Raw genomic sequence first — 6,301 nt, forward strand, 5'->3', positions numbered from 1 at the left:
GGTTTGGGCTTGGTGTCTCCTTTTGATTTTAGGAGATTTGTAATGGGCAGTGCAATACTTGCAAACGAGGGAATAAATTGACAATAAAAATTTGCAAATCCAAAAACTTTGCAATTGCTTATGGGTGCAAGGAAGTGCCCACTCTGTGACCGCCTAGACTTTTGCCAGGTCCATTTCAATGCCATTGTGGGAGATACGGTACCCAAGGTAATCTATCTTCCCCTGATGAAATTCACATTTAGACAATTTGGCATAAAGTTCAGCGGCCCAGAGTTTTTTGAGGACTGATCGCACTAATGTCACGTGTTCCTCACATGTTTGTGTAAATAAGGATGTCATCAAGGTAGACTAACACGCCTTTGTACAGGTATTCATGCAGAACTTCATTTATTAATTACATGAAGACTACTGGCGGCCCCTACAGACCAAACGGGAATACTTTGAACTGAAAACACCCCAAAGGGCAATTGAAAGCAGTTTTCCACTCGTCACCATCTTTGATTCTGACTCTGTAGTAGGCCTCCCTCAGGTCCAACTTCGTAAAAAAATTTCCTTTGCCCAAGTGGGCCAACATATCATTCATGAGTGGGAGGGGGTATACATTTTCCACGCAAATTCCATTAAGGTTCTTATAGTTCACACATAAACAAAAGGAGCCAGCTTTCTTTTCTGTAAACAATACAGGCGTGGCCACCTGTGGTCTAGCTGGTTCTATGGAACCCCCTTTTCAAGTTTTTATCAATGAACTTTTGTAATTCTTCCATTTCACGTGGTCATTGAATAAATCTGGGGTTTCGGGAGTTTTACTCCTGGCAAGATCTCAATACTACAATCTGTAGTGCGCTGGGGGGAGGGGGGAATTTATCGGAAGCCTTTTCACTGAAAATGTCCTTTAGGTCCCAATATTCTTTGGGGATTTTCTCTTCCCTCAATTTTTTCCTGTGGTGCAGCCGCTAGGTCCGGTTCAGCATTGGATATGTGGGAGACATATGTGGGCTGCGGCTGCAGGGAGGAGCGCTGCTGGTGCCCGCTGGTCATGGAGCAGTTCCAGCAGCTGAACACCATCCTCCATGAGCTGAACCTGCTGGAGCGGGTGAGTGCCAATGCCGTGACCCACGTGCTGCATGGGATGATCAAGGAGTGCGTGGAGTGGCGCTGCCGGGGCGAGTACGAGCACTCCTTCCTTGCCAAGTTCCAAGAGTGGATCGAGAAGGTCATCGGCTGGCTCAGCAGGGTCTTCCTGCAAGAGAGTGCCAGGGCGTCCCTGCCCAGCAGCACCCTGAAGCGCTGGCGGTGCCATGTCCAGAAGTTCTTCTACTGCCTGTATGCCATCATGCGCATCGAGGAGCTCTACAGCATCATCCGCGATTTCCCGGAGTCGAAGCCTACAGTGGAAGACCTGAAGTATTGCCTGGAAAGGACCAATCAGTGGCAGCAGCTCCTGACCTCCCTGAAAAGCGTCTTGGAAGTACGGCTATTCCAACCCGGGGTGAACACTTTGGACATCATCACCCTCTACATTTCGGCCATCAAAGCCCTGCGGGAGCTGGACCACCTTTGTTTTGCGGCCTCAAGAACGGCGTTTTAACTAGTGTGCTGATTGTATGATTGTACGACTGTGAGAGTGAATGTGCCCACTTTTAATTTAATTAATTTAATTACTTTTATCACTGTATTGTATTTTTAAAGACTACTGTGGGGTGCGTCTGAGCAGAATGTTTGTTGGGTGAACATGATAGGACTGGGGGTGCGACCTGGAGCCCCCTTCACTGAGTGCAGAAGCAGAAGTGGATGGGGGCCCGGATCCGCCCCTCACCCTAGAGTGAATGGTATGTGTGGCCTGCCAGGAAGAGTGGGGGCCATGGAAGAGGGGGGAGGGTCTACGGATGGGGGGGGGGTCGGAGCATTTCGTTTACGACTGGGAGGGGCAGATATGATGGGAGCTACCCATTACTGGGGAAGAAGGACTCACTACATTACAGTGATTCCTTGTTCCAGCCCCTCAGGCTCACCTCAAGAACCTGGTGGCAGAGGAGATCAGGGCCCTGGTCTCAGGTTGCTGCTGCTAAATGCCAGGTCTGTTGTGAATAAGGCTCCCCTCGTCCGGGACTTAATATTAGATGAGGGGGCAGACCTGGCATGTATAACTGAAACCTGGCTGGGCCAAGAGGGAGGAGTCCCCCTCTCAGAAATGTGCCCAGATGGGTTCCAGGTGCTCCACCAACCACGACACCAGAGAAAGGGGTGGGGGAGTAGCAGTGGTTGTCTGGGAATCCCTCGCAGGATCCCTGCTCCGGAGATTGTGGGGTGTGAGTCTCTTCTCTTTAAGTTGGACCTAGGGGTTCAAGTGGGCTTGTTCCGGATGTACCTACCTCCTAGCTGCATCACGACAGCCCTGCCTGTGCTACTAGAGGCAGCAGCTGGGTTGGCAATAGAGTTCCCCGGGCTAATGGTGCTGCGGGACTTTACCGTCTCTCGGCGAACACTCTGAGGGGGCACAGGAGTTCATGGCCTCCATGACAACCATGAACTTGACCCAATTAGTTCAGGATCCAACTCATAGAGCGGGACACACACTCGACCTTGTATTTCTCTCGGGGCAGTGGAGACGTGATCTGGAATTAAGGGGAATAGAGACCTCACCCTTGTCCTAGTCAGATCACTCCTTGCTGAGGTTTGACTTCAGGACACTACTCCCTCACTGCAGGGAGGTGGAACCGATTAAGTGGTTCCACCCCAGGCGCCTGATGGACCCGATGGGATTTCAGAGGGAGCTTGGAGAGATACCTGACTCCCTTGCCCGCAATCCGACCAAATTCTTAGTCGCTGCCTGGAATGTTGCGGCGACTGAGGCACTGGACTGGATTGCGCGTTTGAGGCCTTTCTGCATCAGTGGATCCAGGAGGGCACCTTGGTTTACCGAGGAACTCCGGGAGATGAAGCGCCAAAAGAGACGCCTAGAGCAACGTTGGAGAACTAGTAACTCTGAATCTGATCAAACACTACTAAGAGCCTTTATTAGGTCTTACCTAGTGGCGATACGGGCAGCAAAATACAAGCATTTTTCCACTCTTATTGCGTCCGCGGAATCCCGCCCAGCCGCCCTGTTCAGGGTGACCCACTCCCTCCTGAAAGGTGAAGGCGTGGGGGAACCCCTGCAGGGAAGAGCTGAGGCATTTGTTCAGTTTCTGTTGGATAAAATCACTCAGTTTCAGACAGACCTTGACTCTGCTTGGGCAATACCAGCCAAGATGCTGAGGGTAGGTCTAAGTCGGATTTCCTGGGATGGGTTCGAATTTGTCACTCCTGAGGAAGTGGACAAGGCCATGGGAGCGATGAGCGCCTCCACCTGCTTACTGGACCCGTACCCCTCCTGGCCAGCAGGGAGGTGACACAAGGCTGGATCCAGGTGATTGCCAACACATCTTTGCAGGAGGGGTCTTTCCCGCAACCACTAATGGAAGCGGTGGTGAGACTCCCTCCTCAAGAAGCCTTCCCTGGATCCAGCCATCCTGAAAAACTACCGTCCTGTCTCCAATCTTCCTTTTCTGGGGAAGGTTGTTGAGAAGGTGGTGGCACTTCAACTCCGACGGACCTTGAATGAAGCGGATTATCCGGATTCCTTTCAGTCTGGTTTCAGGCCTGGGTACAGCACTTAAACCGCTTTGGTCGCACTGATCGATGATCTCTGGCGGGCCAGGGATAGAGGGCATTCCTCTATCCTGGTGCTTCTTGACCTCTCAGCAGCTTTCAATACCATCGACCATGGTATCCTTCTGCGATGTCTGGAGGAGGTAGGAGTGGGAGGCACCGTTCTACAGTGGTTCTCCTCTTACCTCTCCGGTAGGTCGCAGTCGGTGTTGGTCAGGGGACTTAGGTCGACCTCCAGGCCCCTCAAATGTGGGGTGCCACAGGGTTCGGTCCTGTCCCCCCTCCTATTCAACATCTACATGAAGCCGCTGGGTGAGATCATACGACGGCACGGGATAAAGTACCATCAATATGCAGATGATACTGACTTCCTGGGAGGAGCCTGCTGGTGGTGGCAGCAAAAAAATCAGCTGCCTCCGAATTCCTGGCTATGTACCTGTTTAGAGGATCTTCCATCTGACGTCTTATCAGGTTTTCTTATCCTTCAGGCAAGAAGGAAAGAAGAAATTGTTTTGCTGGCAAATGCTCTTCGATTTTTGCAGCTTTTGTGCTTGCAGGGAAAGGGGGGCTAGCCCAAGGCAGAACGGCTGTCCGTGCTGGGAACTTCAAACTGCCTTGTGCGGGACAAAGTAGGTCTCCCCCACTCAGTTCAAAGTTTTGTTTGATTTAATCTTATCACGAGCTGAATCTGTTTGCGTGGACAATAATTGTTTATCAACATTTTAGCTTCTTTTCTTTTTCTCCTCCGAAAAATTATTTACTTAGAGGCTTTTAAAATGGCGCCGAGCAGGCTGGTTTCTCCGGTAATAACGAACACTTTTTGTTAATTCTCACAAGAATTCAAAACAAAAGAGATTGCTTATCATTTGTTTTGGTTTCACAATAGGCCAGCAGAAGCTTTTTAATTAGTTTCATTTTTACAAGAATTTCACTCCTTCATTAATCTTGCTTATCTGGAAGTTAAATGGTGATGAATCTGCTGAACGGTCTTGTTACAATGTTTACTCACTGAAAGTTTTGCCAAGCCTTAACTTCAAAATAAAAGGGGAACTTAGCCTCTTTACTTAAAGCTGCATATTCAGGCAATAGAGTTTTATTAACTGCAGGCAGATAAATTTTGAAATGGCTTCAAAACCAAATATTAACTCAAAGTCGTCACACTCTACTTCCAGGGGCACATCCTCAGTGCCTGGCACAAAGCTGCAGCCTCCGCTTCCTATGCCCCCTGCTGGGGATGTGTTAACGAAAGAATTTTTCCTGAGCAATCTAAGCGAGGCTCTTAATGCACAGACAATTAAAATGGAAGATAAGTTTAGAGATAATAGAGAGGTGGTAAAGCAGGAGAGAAAAGAGGAAATAAAAGAAATGAAAGAAGAAATCAAAAGTGAAATAAAAGGACTTAAACAGGAGCTGTATGAGAAAATTGACGCTAAGGTTGGTAAAATTAGAGACGAAATGCTGAGACTTGTAACTGTATTAACAGAACATATTTCTGGAATGGAAGATACTCTAGAGGTTCTTAATGATGCCAATGCTAACTTGACATTGAAAACAGAGGTGGTGGAACAAAAAGTGGAAAATGCTGAAAAAGAAATTATTATGATACAGTACCGACAAATGGAGTTCGCATTAAGAGTAAGGGGGCTGCGTGAGGAGAAACAGGAGAACCTGAAACAGATTCTATCGGAAGCTTTTGACCGCTTGATGGGAAGACCAGGGACCAACCTTGACTGGCAAATCGACAAAGCTTACCGCGTTAACTCCTGGCTGGCAAAGCAGAAGCAGCTTCCTCGAGACATCGTTATATATTTTACTACAAGAGAGCTTAGAAATATGGTACTGCAAGCGTCTTATAACACTAAGCTTCAAATTGGCGGTCAAGACCTGATTGTTTTGAAAGAGATACCACCTCAAATGTTAAGAGCCAGGAGAGACTACGCTTTTTTGGTCGAAGAACTCAGAAATCGTCAGATACAGTATAGATGGGATGCACCATTTGGCATCATATTTACATTTGATAAGCAAAGGTACCGCCTCAACTCTGTATGGAAAGCCCGAGATTTTTATTATAATATATTGAAGGTCGGATACCCTGCACCATCTGGACCTAGAGAAAGACCACAAGAAGGACAGGATAGACAGCAAACTACACAACCACCAGACAAGGAACAAAAACCTAGCCATATGACTACTAGACGTATGGAGAAACAAGCTAAAAAGCAACAGCATCAACAATCATCGGCCATCGATCAAGGAACTACAATAACAAATCTGGAAGCAGTGGGAGGAGCTAGATCTAAGGTTAAATAGGCCATGCAGGAAGCTCTAAAAATGCTTCAACCAACCAAAGATGACAACTAAGATTTTAACATGGAATGTCAACGGACTGAATTCTCCACAGAAGAGGAAGAAAATATTTCATTATCTCAAACAGTTTAAGAACAATGTAATTTGTTTGCAAGAAATTCATATCAAGTCAACTGATCAAAAATATTTGATCAACTCAAAACTTGGTCAACATTTTGTAGCTTCCGCTATGGAAAAGAAGAATGGTTTAGTTGTATACTTAAGAAAAGATATGAAAGCTGTATACTATTGGGTGACTGGAATGGAGTGATAGATACTAAGAGAGATAAGAAGATTTCCCGCC

The sequence above is a fragment of the Thamnophis elegans genome, chromosome 13 (genome assembly GCF_009769535.1).
Source record: "Thamnophis elegans isolate rThaEle1 chromosome 13, rThaEle1.pri, whole genome shotgun sequence".
NCBI classification, from domain to species: domain Eukaryota; kingdom Metazoa; phylum Chordata; class Lepidosauria; order Squamata; family Colubridae; genus Thamnophis; species Thamnophis elegans.